This window comes from Dermacentor variabilis, chromosome 6, assembly GCF_050947875.1.
Source record: "Dermacentor variabilis isolate Ectoservices chromosome 6, ASM5094787v1, whole genome shotgun sequence".
Lineage (NCBI taxonomy): Eukaryota > Metazoa > Arthropoda > Arachnida > Ixodida > Ixodidae > Dermacentor > Dermacentor variabilis.
Genome location: NC_134573.1, coordinates 20,367,394 through 20,391,083, shown reverse-complemented (window position 1 = coordinate 20,391,083; position 23,690 = coordinate 20,367,394).

The window sequence follows — 23,690 nt, the reverse complement described above, 5'->3', positions numbered from 1 at the left end:
TCTCGCGGTAACATTCAGTACACGCGAAACTAATTGCATCCCACGGCCGAGCTTCTTTTGGTTAACTTCGTCACAAAAGTGGCGCCGCGAGGGTGCTTGAAATGCGGTTCGAAAAGTAGTGAAATTATTACGGTAATGTTGGGGGACAGAGAAAGCGTCAGGAACCTCTCTCGGTAACATTCAGTACACGCGAAACTAAGTGCATCCCACGGCCGAGCTGCTTTTGGTTAACTTCATCACAAAACTGGCGCCGCGAGGGTGCTTGAAATGTAGTCCGAAATGTTGTGAAATCATTACGGTAATGTTTGGGATGAGAGTATGCGTCACGAAACTCTCCCGGTAACATTTAGTACACGCGAAACTAACTGCATCCCACGGCCGAGCTGCTTTTGGTTAACTTCGTCACAAAACCTGGCGCCGCGAGGGTGCTTGAAATGTAGTCCGAAAAGTGATGAAATCATTACTTTAATGCTGGGGGTCAGAGAAAGCGTCAGGAACCTCTCCCGGTAACATTCAGTACACGCGAAACTAACTGCATCCCACGGCCGAGCTGCTTTTGGTTAACTTCGTCACAAAACCTGGCGCCGCGAGGGTGCGTGAAATGTAGTCCGAAAAGTAATGAAATCATTACTTTAAAGCTGGGGGTCAGAGAAAGCGTCACGAACCTCTCCCGGTAACAATCAGTACACGCGAAACTAATATAATCCCACGGCCGAGCTGCTTTTGGTTAACTTCGTCACAATACCTGGCGCCACGAGGGTGCTTGAAATGTAGTCCGAAAAGTAGTGAATATATTACGGTAATGTTGGGGGACAGAGAAAGCATGGCGGACGTCTCCCGGTAACAATTAGTACACGCGAAACTAACTGCATCCCACGGCCGAGCTGCTTTCGTTAACTTCCTGACAAAACTAGCGCCGCGAGGGTGCTTCAAATGTAGTCCGAAAAGTAGTGAAATACTTACGGTAATGTTGGGGGACAGAGAAAGCGTCACGAACCCCTCCGGTAACATTCAGTACACGCGAAACTAACCGCATCCCACGGCCGAGCTCCTTTTGGTTAACTTCGTCACAAAACGTGGCGCCGCGAGGGTGCTTGAAATGTAGCCCAAAAAGTAGTGAAATTATTACGGTAATGTTGGGGTACAGAGAAAGCGTCACGAACCTCTCCCGGTAACATCCAGTACACGCGAAACTAACTGCATCCCACGGCCGAGCTGCTTTTGGTTAACTTTATCACAGAACTGGCGCCGCGAGGGTGCTTCAAATATAGTCCGAAAAGTATTGAAATTATTACGGTAATGTTGGGGGTCAGAGAAAGCGTCACGAACCTCTCCCGGTAATTTTCAGTACACGCGAAACTAACTGCATCACACGTCGGAGCTGCTTTTGGTTAACTTCGTCACAGAACCTGGCGCCGCGAGGGTGCTTGAAATGTAGTCCGAAAAGTAGTGAAATTATTACGCTAATTTTGGGGGTCAGAGAAAGCGTCACGAACCTCTCCCGGTAACGTTCAGTACACGCGAAACTAACTGCATCCCACGGCCGAGCTGCTTTTGGTTAACTTCGTCACAAAACCTGGCGCCGCGAGGGTGCTTGAAATGTAGTCCGAAAAGTGATGAAATCATTATTTTAATGCTGGGGGTCAGAGAAAGCGTCACGATCCTCTCGCGGTAACATTCAGTACACGCGAAACTAATTGCATCCCACGGCCGAGCTGCATTTGGTTAACTTCGTCACAAAAGTGGCGCCGCGAGGGTGCTTGATATGCAGTTCGAAAAGTAGTGAAATTATTACGGTAATGTTGGGGGACAGAGAAAGCGTCACGAACATCTCCCGGTAACATTCGGTACACGCGAAACTAACCGCATCCCACGGCCGAGCTGCTTTTGGTTTACTTCGTCACAAAACGTGGCGCCGCGAGGGTGCTTGAAATGTAGTCCAAAAAGTAGTGAAATTATTACGGTAATGTTGGGGGTCAGAGAAAGCGTCACGAACCTCTCCCGGTAACATTCAGTACATGCACAACTAATTGCATCACACGGCCGAGCTGCTTTTGGTTAACTTCGGCACAAAACTGGCGCGCGAGGGTGCTTGAAATGCAGTCCGAAAAGCAGTGAACTTATTACGGTAATATTAGGGGTCAGAGAAAGCGTGACGAACCTCTCCCGGTAACATTCAAACACGCGAAACTAACTGCATCACAGGGCCGAGCTGTTTTCGTTAACTTCGTCACAAAACCTGGCGCCGCGAGGGTGCTTGAAATGTAGTCCAAAAATAGTGAAATTATTACGGTAATGTTGGGGGTCAGAGAAAGCGTCACGAACCTTTCCCGGTAACATTCAGTGCACGCACAACTAATTGCATCACACGGCCGAGCTGATTTTGGTTAACTTCGTCACAAGACGTGGCGCCGCGAGGAATCTTTAAATGTAGTCCAAAAAGTAGAGAAAATATTACGGTAATGTTTGGGGTCAGAGTATGCGTCACGAAACTCTCCCGGTAACATTTATTACACGCGAAACTAACTGCATCACACGGCGGAGCTGCTTTTGGTTAACTTCGTCGCAGAAACTGGCGCCGCGAGGGTGCTTGAAATGTAGTCCGAAAAGTAGTGAAATTATTACGGCAATTTTGGGGGTCAGAGAAAGCGTCACGAACCTCTCCCGGTAACATTCCGTACACGCGAAACTAACCGCATCCCACGGCCGAGCTGCTTTTGGTTAACTTCGTCACAAAACGTGGCGCCGGGAGGGCGCTTGAAATGTAGTCCAAAAAGTAGTGAAATTATTACGGTAGTGTTGGGGGTCAGAGAAAGCGTCACGAACGTCTCCCGGTAACATTTAGTACACGCGAAACTAACCAAATCACACGGCCGAGCTGCTTTTGGTTAACTTCGTCACAAAACCTGGCGCCGCGAGGGTGCTTGAAATGTAGTCCGAAAAGTAATGAAATTATTACTTTAAAGCTGGGGGTCAGAGAAAGCGTCAGGAACCTCTCCCGGTAACATTCAGTACACGCGAAACTAATTGCATCCCACGGCCGAGCTGCTTTTGGTTAACTTAGTCGCAGAACCTGGCGCCGCGAGGGTGCTTGAAATGTAGTCCGAAAAGTAGTGAAATTATTACGGCAATTTTGGGGGTCAGAGAAAGCGTCAGGAACCTCTCCCGGTAACATTCCGTACACGCGAAACTAACCGCATCCCACGGCCGAGCTGCTTTTGGTTAACTTCGTCACAAAACGTGGCGCCGCGAGGGTGCTTGAAATGTAGTCCAAAAAGTAGTGAAATTATTACGGTAGTGTTGGGGGTCAGAGAAAGCGTCACGAACGTCTCCCGGTAACATTTAGTACACGCGAAACTAACCGCATCACACGGCCGAGCTGCTTTTGGTTAACTTCGTCACAAAACCTGGCGCCGCGAGGGTGCTTGAAATGTAGTCCGAAAGGTAGTGAAATTATTCCGATTATGTTGGGGGTCAGAGAAAGCGTCACGAACCTCTCCCGGTAACATTCAGTACATGCACAACTAATTGCATCACACGGCCGAGCTGCTTTTGGTTAACTTCGTCACAAATCTAGCGCCGCGAGGGTGCTTGAAATGTAGTCCGAAAAGCAGTGAAATTATTACGGTAATGTTGGGGGTCAGAGAATGCGTCACGAACCTCTCCCGGTAACATTTAGTACAGGCGAAACTAACCGCATCACACGGCGGAGCTGCTTTTGGTTAACTTCGTCGCAGAACCTGGCGCCGCGAGGGTGCTTGAAATGTAGTCCGAAAAGTAGTGAAATTATTACGGCAATTTTGGGGGTCTGAGAAAGTGTCACGAACCTCTCCCGGTAACATTCCGTACACGCGAAGCTAACTGCATCCCACGGCCGAGCTGCTTTTGGTTAACTTCGTCACAAAACCTGGCGCCGCGAGCGTGCGTGAAATGTAGTCCGAAAAGTAATGAAATCATTACTTTAAAGCTGGGGGTCAGAGAAAGCGTCACGAACCTCTCCCGGTAACATTCAGTACACGCGAAACTAATTGCATCCCACGGCCGAGCTGCTTTTGGTTAACTTCGTCACAATACCTGGCGCCACGAGGGTGCTTGAAATGTAGTCCGAAAAGTAGTGAAATTATTACGGTAATGTTGGGGGACAGAGAAAGCATGGCGGACGTCTGCCGGTAACATTTAGTACACGCGAAACTATCTGCATCCCACGGCCGAGCTGCTTTTGGTTAACTTCCTGACAAAACTAGCGCCGCGAGGGTGCTTCAAATGTAGTCCGAAAAGTAGTGAAATAATTACGGTAATGTTGGGGGACAGAGAAAGCGTCACGAACCCCTCCGGTAACATTCAGTACACGCGAAACTAACCGCATCCCACGGCCGAGCTCCTTTTGGTTAACTTCGTCACAAAACGTGGCGCCGCGAGGGTGCTTGAAATGTAGTCCAAAATGTAGTGAAATTATTACGGTAATGTTGGGGTACAGAGAAAGCGTCACGAACCTCTCCCGGTAACATTCAGTACACGCGAAACTAACTGCATCCCACGGCCGAGCTGCTTTTGGTTAACTTTATCACAGAACTGGCGCCGCGAGGGTGCTTCAAATATAGTCCGAAAAGTATTGAAATTATTACGGTATTGTTGGGGGTCAGAGAAAGCGTCACGAACCTCTCCCGGTAATTTTCAGTACACGCGAAACTAACTGCATCACACGGCGGAGCTGCTTTTGGTTAACTTCGTCACAAAAGCTGCGCCGCGAGGGTGCTTGAAATGTAGTCCGAAATGTGAAATAATTACGGTAATGTTTGGGGTGAGAGAATGCGTCACGAAACTCTCCCGGTAACATTTAGTACACGCGAAACTAACTGCATCACACGTCGGAGCTGCTTTTGGTTAACTTCGTCACAGAACCTGGCGCCGCGAGGGTGCTTGAAATGTAGTCCGAAAAGTAGTGAAATTATTACGGTAATTTTGGGGGTCAGAGAAAGCGTCACGAACCTCTCCCGGTAACATTCAGTACACGAGAAATTAACTGCATCCCACGGCCGAGCTGCTTTTGGTTAACTTCGTCGCAGAACCTGGCGCCGCGAGGGTGCTTGAAATGTAGTCCGAAAAGTAGTGAAATTATTACGGCAATTTTGGGGGTCAGAGAAAGCGTCAGGAACCTCTCCCGGTAACATTCCGTACACGCGAAACTAACCGCATCCCACGGCCGAGCTGCTTTTGGTTAACTTCGTCACAAAACCTGGCGCCGCGAGGGTGCTTGAAATGTAGTCCGAAAGGTAGTGAAATTATTCCGATTATGTTGGGGGTCAGAGAAAGCGTCACGAACCTCTCCCGGTAACATTCAGTACATGCACAACTAATTGCATCACACGGCCGAGCTGCTTTTGGTTAACTTCATCACAAAACTAGCGCCGCGAGGGTGCTTGAAATGTAGTCCGAAAAGCAGTGAAATTATTACGGTAATGTTGGGGGTCAGAGAATGCGTCACGAACCTCTCCCGGTAAACTTTAGTACACGCGAAACTAACTGCATCACACGGCGGAGCTGCTTTTGGCTAACTTCGTCGCAGAACCTGGCGCCGCGAGGGTGCTTGAAATGTAGTCCGAAAAGTAGTGAAATTATTGCGGCAATTTTGGGGGTAAGAGAAAGTGTCACGAACCTCTCCCGGTAACATTCCGTACACGCGAAGCTAACTGCATCCCACGGCCGAGCTGCTTTTGGTTAACTTCGTCACAAAACCTGGCGCCGCGAGGGTGCGTGAAATGTAGTCCGAAAAGTAATGAAATCATTACTTTAAAGCTGGGGGTCAGAGAAAGCGTCACGAACCTCTCCCGGTAACATTCAGTACACGCGAAACTAATTGCATCCCATGGCCGAGCTGCTTTTGGTTAACTTCGTCACAATACCTGGCGCCACGAGGGTGCTTGAAATGTAGTCCGAAAAGTAGTGAAATTATTACGGTAATGTTGGGGGACAGAGATAACATGGTGGACGTCTGCCGGTAACATTTAGTACACGCGAAACTAACTGCATCCCACGGCCGAGCTGCTTTTGGTTAACTTCCGGACAAAACTAGCGCCGCGAGGGTGCTTCAAATGTAGTCCGAAAAGTAGTGAAATAATTACGGTAATGTTGGGGGACCGAGAAAGCGTCACGAACCCCTCCGGTAACATTCAGTACACGTGAAACTAACCGCATCCCACGGCCGAGCTCCTTTTGGTTAACTTCGTCACAAAACGTGGCGCCGCGAGGGTGCTTGAAATGTAGTCCAAAAAGTAGTGAAATTATTACGGAAATGTTGGGGTACAGAGAAAGCGTCACGAACCACTCCCGGTAACATTCAGTACACGCGAAACTAACTGCATCCCACGGCCGAGCTGCTTTTGGTTAACTTTATCACAGAACCGGCGCCGCGAGGGTGTTTCAAATATAGTCCGAAAAGTATTGAAATTATTACGGTAATGTTGGGGGTCAGAGAAAGCGTCACGAACCTCTCCCGGTAATTTTCAGTACACGCGAAACTAACTGCATCACACGGCGGAGCGGCTTTTGGTTAACTTCGTCACAAAAGCTGGCGCCGCGAGGGAGCTTGAAATGTAGTCCGAAATGTGAAATCATTACGGTAATGTTTGGGGTGAGAGAATGCGTCACGAAACTCTCCCGGTAACATTTAGTACACGCGAAACTAACTGCATCACACGTCGGAGCTGCTTTTGGTTAACTTCGTCGCAGAACCTGGCGCCGCGAGGGTGCTTGAAATGTAGTCCGAAAAGTAGTGAAATTATTACGGCAATTTTGGGGGTCAGAGAAAGCGTCAGGAACCTCTCCCGGTAACATTCCGTACACGCGAAACTAACCGCATCCCACGGCCGAGCTGCTTTTGGTTAACTTCGTCACAAAACCTGGCGCCGCGAGGGTGCTTGAAATGTAGTCCGAAAAGTAATGAAATTATTACTTTAAAGCTGGGGGTCAGAGAAAGCGTCAGGAACCTCTCCCGGTAACATTCAGTACACGCGAAACTAATTGCATCCCACGGCCGAGCTGCTTTTGGTTAACTTAGTCGCAGAACCTGGCGCCGCGAGGGTGCTTGAAATGTAGTCCGAAAAGTAGTGAAATTATTACGGCAATTTTGGGGGTCAGAGAAAGCGTCAGGAACCTCTCCCGGTAACATTCCGTACACGCGAAACTAACCGCATCCCACGGCCGAGCTGCTTTTGGTTAACTTCGTCACAAAACGTGGCGCCGCGAGGGTGCTTGAAATGTAGTCCAAAAAGTAGTGAAATTATTACGGTAGTGTTGGGGGTCAGAGAAAGCGTCACGAACGTCTCCCGGTAACATTTAGTACACGCGAAACTAACCGCATCACACGGCCGAGCTGCTTTTGGTTAACTTCGTCACAAAACCTGGCGCCGCGAGGGTGCTTGAAATGTAGTCCGAAAGGTAGTGAAATTATTCCGATTATGTTGGGGGTCAGAGAAAGCGTCACGAACCTCTCCCGGTAACATTCAGTACATGCACAACTAATTGCATCACACGGCCGAGCTGCTTTTGGTTAACTTCGTCACAAAACTAGCGCCGCGAGGGTGCTTGAAATGTAGTCCGAAAAGCAGTGAAATTATTACGGTAATGTTGGGGGTCAGAGAATGCGTCACGAACCTCTCCCGGTAACATTTAGTACAGGCGAAACTAACCGCATCACACGGCGGAGCTGCTTTTGGTTAACTTCGTCGCAGAACCTGGCGCCGCGAGGGTGCTTGAAATGTAGTCCGAAAAGTAGTGAAATTATTACGGCAATTTTGGGGGTCTGAGAAAGTGTCACGAACCTCTCCCGGTAACATTCCGTACACGCGAAGCTAACTGCATCCCACGGCCGAGCTGCTTTTGGTTAACTTCGTCACAAAACCTGGCGCCGCGAGGGTGCGTGAAATGTAGTCCGAAAAGTAATGAAATCATTACTTTAAAGCTGGGGGTCAGAGAAAGCGTCACGAACCTCTCCCGGTAACATTCAGTACACGCGAAACTAATTGCATCCCACGGCCGAGCTGCTTTTGGTTAACTTCGTCACAATACCTGGCGCCACGAGGGTGCTTGAAATGTAGTCCGAAAAGTAGTGAAATTATTACGGTAATGTTGGGGGACAGAGAAAGCATGGCGGACGTCTGCCGGTAACATTTAGTACACGCGAAACTATCTGCATCCCACGGCCGAGCTGCTTTTGGTTAACTTCCTGACAAAACTAGCGCCGCGAGGGTGCTTCAAATGTAGTCCGAAAAGTAGTGAAATAATTACGGTAATGTTGGGGGACAGAGAAAGCGTCACGAACCCCTCCGGTAACATTCAGTACACGCGAAACTAACCGCATCCCACGGCCGAGCTCCTTTTGGTTAACTTCGTCACAAAACGTGGCGCCGCGAGGGTGCTTGAAATGTAGTCCAAAATGTAGTGAAATTATTACGGTAATGTTGGGGTACAGAGAAAGCGTCACGAACCTCTCCCGGTAACATTCAGTACACGCGAAACTAACTGCATCCCACGGCCGAGCTGCTTTTGGTTAACTTTATCACAGAACTGGCGCCGCGAGGGTGCTTCAAATATAGTCCGAAAAGTATTGAAATTATTACGGTATTGTTGGGGGTCAGAGAAAGCGTCACGAACCTCTCCCGGTAATTTTCAGTACACGCGAAACTAACTGCATCACACGGCGGAGCTGCTTTTGGTTAACTTCGTCACAAAAGCTGGCGCCGCGAGGGTGCTTGAAATGTAGTCCGAAATGTGAAATAATTACGGTAATGTTTGGGGTGAGAGAATGCGTCACGAAACTCTCCCGGTAACATTTAGTACACGCGAAACTAACTGCATCACACGTCGGAGCTGCTTTTGGTTAACTTCGTCACAGAACCTGGCGCCGCGAGGGTGCTTGAAATGTAGTCCGAAAAGTAGTGAAATTATTACGGTAATTTTGGGGGTCAGAGAAAGCGTCACGAACCTCTCCCGGTAACATTCAGTACACGAGAAATTAACTGCATCCCACGGCCGAGCTGCTTTTGGTTAACTTCGTCGCAGAACCTGGCGCCGCGAGGGTGCTTGAAATGTAGTCCGAAAAGTAGTGAAATTATTACGGCAATTTTGATGGTCAGAGAAAGCGTCAGGAACCTCTCCCGGTAACATTCCGTACACGCGAAACTAACCGCATCCCACGGCCGAGCTGCTTTTGGTTAACTTCGTCACAAAACCTGGCGCCGCGAGGGTGCTTGAAATGTAGTCCGAAAGGTAGTGAAATTATTCCGATTATGTTGGGGGTCAGAGAAAGCGTCACGAACCTCTCCCGGTAACATTCAGTACATGCACAACTAATTGCATCACACGGCCGAGCTGCTTTTGGTTAACTTCATCACAAAACTAGCGCCGCGAGGGTGCTTGAAATGTAGTCCGAAAAGCAGTGAAATTATTACGGTAATGTTGGGGGTCAGAGAATGCGTCACGAACCTCTCCCGGTAACATTTAGTACACGCGAAACTAACTGCATCACACGGCGGAGCTGCTTTTGGCTAACTTCGTCGCAGAACCTGGCGCCGCGAGGGTGCTTGAAATGTCGTCCGAAAAGTAGTGAAATTATTGCGGCAATTTTGGGGGTAAGAGAAATTGTCACGAACCTCTCCCGGTAACATTCCGTACACGCGAAGCTAACTGCATCCCACGGCCGAGCTGCTTTTGGTTAACTTCGTCACAAAACCTGGCGCCGCGAGGGTGCGTGAAATGTAGTCCGAAAAGTAATGAAATCATTACTTTAAAGCTGGGGGTCAGAGAAAGCGTCACGAACCTCTCCCGGTAACATTCAGTACACGCGAAACTAATTGCATCCCATGGCCGAGCTGCTTTTGGTTAACTTCGTCACAATACCTGGCGCCACGAGGGTGCTTGAAATGTAGTCCGAAAAGTAGTGAAATTATTACGGTAATGTTGGGGGACAGAGATAACATGGTGGACGTCTGCCGGTAACATTTAGTACACGCGAAACTAACTGCATCCCACGGCCGAGCTGCTTTTGGTTAACTTCCGGACAAAACTAGCGCCGCGAGGGTGCTTCAAATGTAGTCCGAAAAGTAGTGAAATAATTACGGTAATGTTGGGGGACCGAGAAAGCGTCACGAACCCCTCCGGTAACATTCAGTACACGTGAAACTAACCGCATCCCACGGCCGAGCTCCTTTTGGTTAACTTCGTCACAAAACGTGGCGCCGCGAGGGTGCTTGAAATGTAGTCCAAAAAGTAGTGAAATTATTACGGAAATGTTGGGGTACAGAGAAAGCGTCACGAACCACTCCCGGTAACATTCAGTACACGCGAAACTAACTGCATCCCACGGCCGAGCTGCTTTTGGTTAACTTTATCACAGAACCGGCGCCGCGAGGGTGTTTCAAATATAGTCCGAAAAGTATTGAAATTATTACGGTAATGTTGGGGGTCAGAGAAAGCGTCACGAACCTCTCCCGGTAATTTTCAGTACACGCGAAACTAACTGCATCACACGGCGGAGCGGCTTTTGGTTAACTTCGTCACAAAAGCTGGCGCCGCGAGGGAGCTTGAAATGTAGTCCGAAATGTGAAATCATTACGGTAATGTTTGGGGTGAGAGAATGCGTCACGAAACTCTCCCGGTAACATTTAGTACACGCGAAACTAACTGCATCACACGTCGGAGCTGCTTTTGGTTAACTTCGTCACAGAACCTGGCGCCGCGAGGGTGCTTGAAATGTAGTCCGAAAAGTAGTGAAATTATTACGGTAATTTTGGGGGTCAGAGAAAGCGTCACGAACCTCTCCCGGCAACAATCAGTACACGCGAAACTAACTGCATCCCACGGCGGAGCTGCTTTTGGTTAACTTCGTCACAAAACCTGGCGCCGCGAGGGTGCTTGAAATGTAGTCCGAAATGTTGTGAAATCATTACGGTAATGTTTGGGGTGAGAGTATGCGTCACGAAACTGTCCCGATAACATTTAGTACACGCGAAACTAACTGCATCCCAAGGCCGAGCTGCTTTTGGTTAACTTCGTCACAAAACCTGGCGCCGCGAGGGTGCTTGAAATGTAGTCCGAAAAGTGATGAAATCATTACTTTAATGCTGGGGGTCAGAGAAAGCGTCACGATCCTCTCGCGGTAACATTCAGTACACGCGAAACTAATTGGATCCCACGGCCGAGCTGCTTTTGGTTAACTTCGTCACAAAAGTGGCGCCGCGAGGGTGCTTGAAATGCAGTTCGAAAAGTAGTGAAATTATTACGGTAATGTTGGGGGACAGAGAAAGCGTCAGGATCCTCTCCCGGTAACATTCAGTACACGCGAAACTAAGTGCATCCCACGGCCGAGCTGCTTTTGGTTAACTTCATCACAAAACTGGCGCCGCGAGGGTGCTTAGAATGTAGTCCAAAAAGTAGTGAAATTATTACGGTAATGTTGGGGGACAGAGAAAGCGTCAGGAACCTCTCCCGGTAACATTCAGTACACGCGAAACTAAGTGCATCCCACGGCCGAGCTGCTTTTGGTTGACTTCATCACAAAACTGGCGCCGCGAGGGTGCTTAGAATGTAGTCCAAAAAGTAGTGAAATTATTATGGTAATGTTGGGGGACAGAGAAAGCTTCACGAACCTCTCCCGGAAACATTCGGTACACGCGAAACTAACCGCATCCCACGGCCGAGCTGCTTTTGGTTAACTTCGTCACAAAACGTGGCGCCGCGAGGGTGCTTGAAATGTAGTCCGAAAAGTAGTGAAATTATTACGGCAATTTTGGGGGTCAGAGAAAGCGTCACGAACCTCTCCCGGTAACATTCCGTACACGCGAAACTAACCGCATCCCACGGCCGAGCTTCTTTTGGTTAACTTCGTCACAAAACGTGGCGCCGCGAGGGCGCTTGAAATGTAGTCCAAAAAGTAGTGAAATTATTACGGTAGTGTTGGGGGTCAGAGAAAGCGTCACGAACCTCTCCCGGTAACATTTAGTACACGCGAAACTAACCGCATCACACGGCCGAGCTGCTTTTGGTTAACTTCGTCACAAAACCTGGCGCCGCGAGGGTGCTTGAAATATAGTCCGAAAGGTAGTGAAATTATTCCGGTAATGTTGGGGGTCAGAGAAAGCGTCACGAACCTCTCCCGGTAACATTCAGTACATGCATAACTAATTGCATCACACGGCCGAGCTGCTTTTGGTTAACTTCGTCACAAAACCTGGCGCCGCGAGGGTGCTTGAAATGTAGTCCGAAATATTGTGAAATCATTACGGTAATGTTTGGGGTGAGAGTATGCGTCACGAAACTCTCCCGGTAACATTTAGTACACGCGAAACTAACTGCATCACACGTCGGAGCTGCTTTTGGTTAACTTCGTCACAGAACCTGGCGCCGCGAGGGTGCTTGAAATGTAGTCCGAAAAGTAGTGAAATTATTACGGTAACTTTGGGGGTCAGAGAAAGCGTCACGAACCTCTCCCGGTAACATTCAGTACACGCGAAACTAATTGCATCCCACGGCCGAGCTGCTTTTGGTTAACTTAGCGAAATTATTACGGTAATGTTGGGGGTCAGAGAAAGCGTCACGAACCTCTCTCGGTTATATTCAGTACACGCAAAACTAATTGCATCACACGGCCGAGCTGCTTTTGGTTAACTTCGTCACAAAAGTGGCGCCGCGAGGGTGTTTGAAATGTAGTCCGAAAAGTAGTGAAATTATTACGGTAATGTTGGGGGTCAGAGAAAGCGTCACGAACCTCTCCCGGTAACATTCAGTACACGCGAAACTAACTGCATCCCACGGCCGAGCTGCTTTTGGTTAACTTCATCACAAAACTGGCGCCGCGAGAGTGCTTAGAATGTAGTCCGAAAAGTAGTGAAATTATTACGGTAATGTTGGGGGACAGAGAAAGCGTCACGAACCTCTCCCGGTAACATTCGGTACACGCGAAACTAACCGCATCCCACGGCCGAGCTGCTTTTGGTTAACTTCGTCACAAAACGTGGCGCCGCGAGGGTGCTTGAAATGTAGTCCAAAAAGTATTGAAATTATTACGGTAGTGTTGGGGGTCAGAGAAAGCGTCGCGAACCTCTCCCGGTAACATTTAGTACACGCGAAACTAACCGCATCACACGGCCGAGCTGCTTTTGGTTAACTTCGTCACAAAACCTGGCGCCGCGAGGGTGCTTGAAATATAGTCCGAAAGGTAGTGAAATTATTCCGGTAATGTTGGGGGTCAGAGAAAGCGTCACGAACCTCTCCCGGTAACATTCAGTACATGCAAAACTAATTGCATCACACGGCCGAGCTGCTTTTGGTTAACTTCGTCACAAAACTGGCGCGCGAGGGTGCTTGAAATGTAGTCCGAAAAGTAGTGAACTTATTACGGTAATATTAGGGGTCAGAGAAAGCGTCACGAACCTCTCCCGGTAACATTCAAACACGCGAAACTAACTGCATCACAGGGCCGAGCTGTTTTCGTTAACTTCGTCACAAAACCTGGCGCCGCGAGGGTGCTTGAAATGTAGTCCAAAAATAGTGAAATAATTACGATAATGTTGGGGGTCAGAGAAAGCGTCACGAACCTTTCCCGGTAACATTCAGTGCACGCACAACTAATTGCATCACACGGCCGAGCTGATTTTGGTTAACTTCGTCACAAGACGTGGCGCCGCGAGGGATCTTTAAATGTAGTCCAAAAAGTAGTGAAAATATTACGGTAATGTTTGGGGTCAGAGTATGCGTCACGAAACTCTCCCGGTAACATTTATTACACGCGAAACTAACTGCATCACACGGGGGAGCTGCTTTTGGTTAACTTCGTCCCAGAACCTGGCGCCGCGAGGGTGCTTGAAATGTAGTCCGAAAAGTAGTGAAATTATTACGGCAATTTTGGGGGTCAGAGAAAGCGTCACGAACCTCTCCCGGTAACATTCAGTACACGCGAAACTAACCGCATCCCACGGCCGAGCTGCTTTTGGTTAACTTCGTCACAAAACGTGGCGCCGCGAGGGCGCTTGAAATGTAGTCCAAAAAGTAGTGAAATTATTACGGTAGTGTTGGGGGTCAGAGAAAGCGTCACGAACCTCTCCCGGTAACATTTAGTACACGCGAAACTAACCGCATCACACGGCCGAGCTGCTTTTGGTTAACTTCGTCACAAAACCTGGCGCAGCGAGGGTGCTTGAAATATAGTCCGAAAGGTAGTGAAATTATTCCGGTAATGTTGGGGGTCAGAGAAAGCGTCACGAACCTCTCCCGGTAACATTCAGTACATGCATAACTAATTGCATCACACGGCCGAGCTGCTTTTGGTTAACTTCGTCACAAAACCTGGCGCCGCGAGGGTGCTTGAAATGTAGTCCGAAATATTGTGAAATCATTACGGTAATGTTTGGGGTGAGAGTATGCGTCACGAAACTCTCCCGGTAACATTTAGTACACGCGAAACTAACTGCATCACACGTCGGAGCTGCTTTTGGTTAACTTCGTCACAGAACCTGGCGCCGCGAGGGTGCTTGAAATGTAGTCCGAAAAGTAGTGAAATTATTACGGTAACTTTGGGGGTCAGAGAAAGCGTCACGAACCTCTCCCGGTAACATTCAGTACACGCGAAACTAATTGCATCCCACGGCCGAGCTGCTTTTGGTTAACTTAGCGAAATTATTACGGTAATGTTGGGGGTCAGAGAAAGCGTCACGAACCTCTCTCGGTTATATTCAGTACACGCAAAACTAATTGCATCACACGGCCGAGCTGCTTTTGGTTAACTTCGTCACAAAAGTGGCGCCGCGAGGGTGTTTGAAATGTAGTCCGAAAAGTAGTGAAATTATTACGGTAATGTTGGGGGTCAGAGAAAGCGTCACGAACCTCTCCCGGTAACATTCAGTACACGCGAAACTAACTGCATCCCACGGCCGAGCTGCTTTTGGTTAACTTCATCACAAAACTGGCGCCGCGAGAGTGCTTAGAATGTAGTCCGAAAAGTAGTGAAATTATTACGGTAATGTTGGGGGACAGAGAAAGCGTCACGAACCTCTCCCGGTAACATTCGGTACACGCGAAACTAACCGCATCCCACGGCCGAGCTGCTTTTGGTTAACTTCGTCACAAAACGTGGCGCCGCGAGGGTGCTTGAAATGTAGTCCAAAAAGTATTGAAATTATTACGGTAGTGTTGGGGGTCAGAGAAAGCGTCGCGAACCTCTCCCGGTAACATTTAGTACACGCGAAACTAACCGCATCACACGGCCGAGCTGCTTTTGGTTAACTTCGTCACAAAACCTGGCGCCGCGAGGGTGCTTGAAATATAGTCCGAAAGGTAGTGAAATTATTCCGGTAATGTTGGGGGTCAGAGAAAGCGTCACGAACCTCTCCCGGTAACATTCAGTACATGCAAAACTAATTGCATCACACGGCCGAGCTGCTTTTGGTTAACTTCGTCACAAAACTGGCGCGCGAGGGTGCTTGAAATGTAGTCCGAAAAGTAGTGAACTTATTACGGTAATATTAGGGGTCAGAGAAAGCGTCACGAACCTCTCCCGGTAACATTCAAACACGCGAAACTAACTGCATCACAGGGCCGAGCTGTTTTCGTTAACTTCGTCACAAAACCTGGCGCCGCGAGGGTGCTTGAAATGTAGTCCAAAAATAGTGAAATAATTACGATAATGTTGGGGGTCAGAGAAAGCGTCACGAACCTTTCCCGGTAACATTCAGTGCACGCACAACTAATTGCATCACACGGCCGAGCTGATTTTGGTTAACTTCGTCACAAGACGTGGCGCCGCGAGGGATCTTTAAATGTAGTCCAAAAAGTAGTGAAAATATTACGGTAATGTTTGGGGTCAGAGTATGCGTCACGAAACTCTCCCGGTAACATTTATTACACGCGAAACTAACTGCATCACACGGGGGAGCTGCTTTTGGTTAACTTCGTCCCAGAACCTGGCGCCGCGAGGGTGCTTGAAATGTAGTCCGAAAAGTAGTGAAATTATTACGGCAATTTTGGGGGTCAGAGAAAGCGTCACGAACCTCTCCCGGTAACATTCAGTACACGCGAAACTAACCGCATCCCACGGCCGAGCTGCTTTTGGTTAACTTCGTCACAAAACGTGGCGCCGCGAGGGCGCTTGAAATGTAGTCCAAAAAGTAGTGAAATTATTACGGTAGTGTTGGGGGTCAGAGAAAGCGTCACGAACCTCTCCCGGTAACATTTAGTACACGCGAAACTAACCGCATCACACGGCCGAGCTGCTTTTGGTTAACTTCGTCACAAAACCTGGCGCAGCGAGGGTGCTTGAAATATAGTACGAAAGGTAGTGAACTTATTACGGTAATATTAGGGGTCAGAGAAAGCGTCACGAACCTCTCCCGGTAACATTCAAACACGCGAAACTAACTGCATCACAGGGCCGAGCTGTTTTCGTTAACTTCGTCACAAAACCTGGCGCCACGAGGGTGCTTGAAATGTAGTCCAAAAATAGTGAAATTATTACGGTAATGTTGGGGGTCAGAGAAAGCGTCACGAACCTTTCCCGGTAACATTCAGTGCACGCACAACTAATTGCATCACACGGCCGAGCTGATTTTGGTTAACTACCTCACAAGACGTGGCGCCGCGAGGGATCTTTAAATGTAGTCCAAAAAGTAGTGAAAATATTACGGTAATGTTTGGGGTCAGAGTACGCGTCACGAAACTCTCCCGGTAACATTTAGTACACGCGAAACTAACTGCATCCCACGGCCGAGCTGCTTTTGGTTAACTTCGTCAGAAAACCTGGCGCCGCGAGGGTGCTTGAAATGTAGTCGGAAAAGTAATGAAATCATTACACTAAAGCTGGGGGTCAGAGAAAGCGTCACGAACCTCTCCCGGTAACATTCCGGACACGCGAAACTAATTGCATCCCACGGCCGAGCTGCTTTTGGTTAAGTTCGTCACAAAACCTGGCGCCGCGAGGGCGCTTGAAATGTAGTCCGAAAAGTAGTGAAATTATTACGGTAATGTTGGGGGTCAGAGAAAGCGTCACGAACCTCTCCCGGTAACATTCAGTACACGCAAAACTAATTGCATCACACGGCCGAGCTGCTTTTGGTTAACTTCGTCACAAAACTGGCGCCGCGAGGGTGCTTGAAATGCAGTCCGAAAAGTAGTGAAATTATTACGGTAATGTTGGGGGACAGAGAAAGCGTCACGAACCTCTCCCGGTAACATTCAGTACAGGCGAAACTAACTGCATCCCACGGCCGAGCTGCTTTTGGTTAACTTCATGACAAAACTAGCGCCGCGAGGGTGCTTCAAATGTAGTCCGAAAAGTAGTGAAATAATTACGGTAATGTTGGGGGACAGAGAAAGCGTCACGAACCCCTCCCGGTAACATTCAGTACACGCGGAACTAACCGCATCCCACGGCCGAGCTCCTTTTGGTTAACTTCGTCACAAAACGTGGCGCCGCGAGGGTGCTTGAAACGTAGTCCAAAAAGTTGTGAAATTATTACGGTAATGTTGGGGGACAGAGAAAGCGTCACGAACCTCTCCCGGTAACATTCACTACACGCGAAACTAACTGCATCCCACGGCCGAGGTGCTTTTGGTTAACTTGATCACAGAACTGGCGCCGCGAGGGTGCTTGAAATATAGTCCGAAAAGTATTGAAATTATTACGGTAATGTTGGGGGTCAGAGAAAGCGTCACGAACCTCTCCGGGTAATATTCAGTACACGCGAAACTAAATGCATCACACGGCCGAGCTGCTTTTGGTTAACTTCGTCACAAAACCTGGCGCCACGAGGGTGCTTGAAATGTAGTCCGAAAAGTAGTGAAATTATTACGGTAATGTTGGGGGTCAGAGAAAGCGTCACGAACCTCTCCCGGTAACATTCAGTACACGCGAAACTAACTGCATCCCACGGCAGAGCTGCTTTTGGTTAACTTCATCACAAAACTGGCGCCGCGAGGGTGCTTCAAATGTAATCCGAAAAGTAGTGAAATTGTTACGGTAATGTTGAGGGACAGAGAAAGCGTCACTAACCTTTCCCGGTAACATTCAGTACACGCGAAACTAACTGCATCCCACGGCAGAGCTGCTTTTGGTTAACTTCATCACAAAACTGGCGCCGCGAGGGTGCTTCAAATGTAATCCGTAAAGTAGTGAAATTGTTACGGTAATGTTTGGGGTGAGAGTATGCGTCACGAACCTCTCCCGGTAACATTCAGTACACGCGAAACTAATTGCATCCCACCGCCGAGCTGCTTTTGGCTAATTTCGTTACAGAACCTGGCGCCGCGAGGCTACTTGAAATGTAGTCCGAAAAGTAATGAAATTATTACTTTAATGCTGGGGGTCAGAGAAAGCGTCACGAACCTCTCCCGGTAACATTCAGTACACGCGAAACTAACTGCATCCCACGGCCGAGCTGCTTTTGAATAACTTCATCACAGAACCTGGCGCCGCGAGGGTGCTTGAAATGTAGTCCGAAAAGTAATGAAATTATTCCGGTAATGTTGGGGGTCAGAGAAAGCGTCACGAACCTCTCCCGGTAACATTCAGTACATGCAAAACTAATTGCATCACACGGCCGAGCTGCTTTTGGTTAACTTCGTCACAAAACTGGCGCGCGAGGGTGCTTGAAATGTAGTCCGAAAAGTAGTGAACTTATTACGGTAATATTAGGGGTCAGAGAAAGCGTCACGAACCTCTCCCGGTAACATTCAAACACGCGAAACTAACTGCATCACAGGGCCGAGCTGTTTTCGTTAACTTCGTCACAAAACCTGGCGCCGCGAGGGTGCTTGAAATGTAGTCCAAAAATAGTGAAATTATTACGGTAATGTTGGGGGTCAGAGAAAGCGTCACGAACCTTTCCCGGTAACATTCAGTGCACGCACAACTAATTGCATCACACGGCCGAGCTGCTTTTGGTTAACTTCGTCACAAAACTAGCGCCGCGAGGGTGCTTGAAATGTAGTCCGAAAAGCAGTGAAATTATTACGGTAATGTTGGGGGTCAGAGAATGCGTCACGAACCTCTCCCGGTAACATTTAGTACAGGCGAAACTAACCGCATCACACGGCGGAGCTGCTTTTGGTTAACTTCGTCGCAGAACCTGGCGCCGCGAGGGTGCTTGAAATGTAGTCCGAAAAGTAGTGAAATTATTACGGCAATTTTGGGGGTCTGAGAAAGTGTCACGAACCTCTCCCGGTAACATTCCGTACACGCGAAGCTAACTGCATCCCACGGCCGAGCTGCTTTTGGTTAACTTCGTCACAAAACCTGGCGCCGCGAGGGTGCGTGAAATGTAGTCCGAAAAGTAATGAAATCATTACTTTAAAGCTGGGGGTCAGAGAAAGCGTCACGAACCTCTCCCGGTAACATTCAGTACACGCGAAACTAATTGCATCCCACGGCCGAGCTGCTTTTGGTTAACTTCGTCACAATACCTGGCGCCACGAGGGTGCTTGAAATGTAGTCCGAAAAGTAGTGAAATTATTACGGTAATGTTGGGGGACAGAGAAAGCATGGCGGACGTCTGCCGGTAACATTTAGTACACGCGAAACTATCTGCATCCCACGGCCGAGCTGCTTTTGGTTAACTTCCTGACAAAACTAGCGCCGCGAGGGTGCTTCAAATGTAGTCCGAAAAGTAGTGAAATAATTACGGTAATGTTGGGGGACAGAGAAAGCGTCACGAACCCCTCCGGTAACATTCAGTACACGCGAAACTAACCGCATCCCACGGCCGAGCTCCTTTTGGTTAACTTCGTCACAAAACGTGGCGCCGCGAGGGTGCTTGAAATGTAGTCCAAAATGTAGTGAAATTATTACGGTAATGTTGGGGTACAGAGAAAGCGTCACGAACCTCTCCCGGTAACATTCAGTACACGCGAAACTAACTGCATCCCACGGCCGAGCTGCTTTTGGTTAACTTTATCACAGAACTGGCGCCGCGAGGGTGCTTCAAATATAGTCCGAAAAGTATTGAAATTATTACGGTATTGTTGGGGGTCAGAGAAAGCGTCACGAACCTCTCCCGGTAATTTTCAGTACACGCGAAACTAACTGCATCACACGGCGGAGCTGCTTTTGGTTAACTTCGTCACAAAAGCTGGCGCCGCGAGGGTGCTTGAAATGTAGTCCGAAATGTGAAATAATTACGGTAATGTTTGGGGTGAGAGAATGCGTCACGAAACTCTCCCGGTAACATTTAGTACACGCGAAACTAACTGCATCACACGTCGGAGCTGCTTTTGGTTAACTTCGTCACAGAACCTGGCGCCGCGAGGGTGCTTGAAATGTAGTCCGAAAAGTAGTGAAATTATTACGGTAATTTTGGGGGTCAGAGAAAGCGTCACGAACCTCTCCCGGTAACATTCAGTACACGAGAAATTAACTGCATCCCACGGCCGAGCTGCTTTTGGTTAACTTCGTCGCAGAACCTGGCGCCGCGAGGGTGCTTGAAATGTAGTCCGAAAAGTAGTGAAATTATTACGGCAATTTTGGGGGTCAGAGAAAGCGTCAGGAACCTCTCCCGGTAACATTCCGTACACGCGAAACTAACCGCATCCCACGGCCGAGCTGCTTTTGGTTAACTTCGTCACAAAACCTGGCGCCGCGAGGGTGCTTGAAATGTAGTCCGAAAGGTAGTGAAATTATTCCGATTATGTTGGGGGTCAGAGAAAGCGTCACGAACCTCTCCCGGTAACATTCAGTACATGCACAACTAATTGCATCACACGGCCGAGCTGCTTTTGGTTAACTTCATCACAAAACTAGCGCCGCGAGGGTGCTTGAAATGTAGTCCGAAAAGCAGTGAAATTATTACGGTAATGTTGGGGGTCAGAGAATGCGTCACGAACCTCTCCCGGTAACATTTAGTACACGCGAAACTAACTGCATCACACGGCGGAGCTGCTTTTGGCTAACTTCGTCGCAGAACCTGGCGCCGCGAGGGTGCTTGAAATGTAGTCCGAAAAGTAGTGAAATTATTGCGGCAATTTTGGGGGTAAGAGAAAGTGTCACGAACCTCTCCCGGTAACATTCCGTACACGCGAAGCTAACTGCATCCCACGGCCGAGCTGCTTTTGGTTAACTTCGTCACAAAACCTGGCGCCGCGAGGGTGCGTGAAATGTAGTCCGAAAAGTAATGAAATCATTACTTTAAAGCTGGGGGTCAGAGAAAGCGTCACGAACCTCTCCCGGTAACATTCAGTACACGCGAAACTAATTGCATCCCATGGCCGAGCTGCTTTTGGTTAACTTCGTCACAATACCTGGCGCCACGAGGGTGCTTGAAATGTAGTCCGAAAAGTAGTGAAATTATTACGGTAATGTTGGGGGACAGAGATAACATGGTGGACGTCTGCCGGTAACATTTAGTACACGCGAAACTAACTGCATCCCACGGCCGAGCTGCTTTTGGTTAACTTCCGGACAAAACTAGCGCCGCGAGGGTGCTTCAAATGTAGTCCGAAAAGTAGTGAAATAATTACGGTAATGTTGGGGGACCGAGAAAGCGTCACGAACCCCTCCGGTAACATTCAGTACACGTGAAACTAACCGCATCCCACGGCCGAGCTCCTTTTGGTTAACTTCGTCACAAAACGTGGCGCCGCGAGGGTGCTTGAAATATAGTCCAAAAAGTAGTGAAATTATTACGGAAATGTTGGGGTACAGAGAAAGCGTCACGAACCACTCCCGGTAACATTCAGTACACGCGAAACTAACTGCATCCCATGGCCGAGCTGCTTTTGGTTAACTTTATCACAGAACCGGCGCCGCGAGGGTGTTTCAAATATAGTCCGAAAAGTATTGAAATTATTACGGTAATGTTGGGGGTCAGAGAAAGCGTCACGAACCTCTCCCGGTAATTTTCAGTACACGCGAAACTAACTGCATCACACGGCGGAGCGGCTTTTGGTTAACTTCGTCACAAAAGCTGGCGCCGCGAGGGAGCTTGAAATGTAGTCCGAAATGTGAAATCATTACGGTAATGTTTGGGGTGAGAGAATGCGTCACGAAACTCTCCCGGTAACATTTAGTACACGCGAAACTAACTGCATCACACGTCGGAGCTGCTTTTGGTTAACTTCGTCACAGAACCTGGCGCCGCGAGGGTGCTTGAAATGTAGTCCGAAAAGTAGTGAAATTATTACGGTAATTTTGGGGGTCAGAGAAAGCGTCACGAACCTCTCCCGGCAACAATCAGTACACGCGAAACTAACTGCATCCCACGGCCGAGCTGCTTTTGGTTAACTTCGTCACAAAACCTGGCGCCGCGAGGGTGCTTGAAATGTAGTCCGAAATGTTGTGAAATCATTACGGTAATGTTTGGGGTGAGAGTATGCGTCACGAAACTGTCCCGATAACATTTAGTACACGCGAAACTAACTGCATCCCAAGGCCGAGCTGCTTTTGGTTAACTTCGTCACAAAACCTGGCGCCGCGAGGGTGCTTGAAATGTAGTCCGAAAAGTGATGAAATCATTACTTTAATGCTGGGGGTCAGAGAAAGCGTCACGATCCTCTCGCGGTAACATTCAGTACACGCGAAACTAATTGGATCCCACGGCCGAGCTGCTTTTGGTTAACTTCGTCACAAAAGTGGCGCCGCGAGGGTGCTTGAAATGCAGTTCGAAAAGTAGTGAAATTATTACGGTAATGTTGGGGGACAGAGAAAGCGTCAGGAACCTCTCCCGGTAACATTCAGTACACGCGAAACTAAGTGCATCCCACGGCCGAGCTGCTTTTGGTTAACTTCATCACAAAACTGGCGCCGCGAGGGTGCTTAGAATGTAGTCCAAAAAGTAGTGAAATTATTACGGTAATGTTGGGGGACAGAGAAAGCGTCAGGAACCTCTCCCGGTAACATTCAGTACACGCGAAACTAAGTGCATCCCACGGCCGAGCTGCTTTTGGTTGACTTCATCACAAAACTGGCGCCGCGAGGGTGCTTAGAATGTAGTCCAAAAAGTAGTGAAATTATTATGGTAATGTTGGGGGACAGAGAAAGCTTCACGAACCTCTCCCGGAAACATTCGGTACACGCGAAACTAACCGCATCCCACGGCCGAGCTGCTTTTGGTTAACTTCGTCACAAAACGTGGCGCCGCGAGGGTGCTTGAAATGTAGTCCGAAAAGTAGTGAAATTATTACGGCAATTTTGGGGGTCAGAGAAAGCGTCACGAACCTCTCCCGGTAACATTCCGTACACGCGAAACTAACCGCATCCCACGGCCGAGCTTCTTTTGGTTAACTTCGTCACAAAACGTGGCGCCGCGAGGGCGCTTGAAATGTAGTCCAAAAAGTAGTGAAATTATTACGGTAGTGTTGGGGGTCAGAGAAAGCGTCACGAACCTCTCCCGGTAACATTTAGTACACGCGAAACTAACCGCATCACACGGCCGAGCTGCTTTTGGTTAACTTCGTCACAAAACCTGGCGCCGCGAGGGTGCTTGAAATATAGTCCGAAAGGTAGTGAAATTATTCCGGTAATGTTGGGGGTCAGAGAAAGCGTCACGAACCTCTCCCGGTAACATTCAGTACATGCATAACTAATTGCATCACACGGCCGAGCTGCTTTTGGTTAACTTCGTCACAAAACCTGGCGCCGCGAGGGTGCTTGAAATGTAGTCCGAAATATTGTGAAATCATTACGGTAATGTTTGGGGTGAGAGTATGCGTCACGA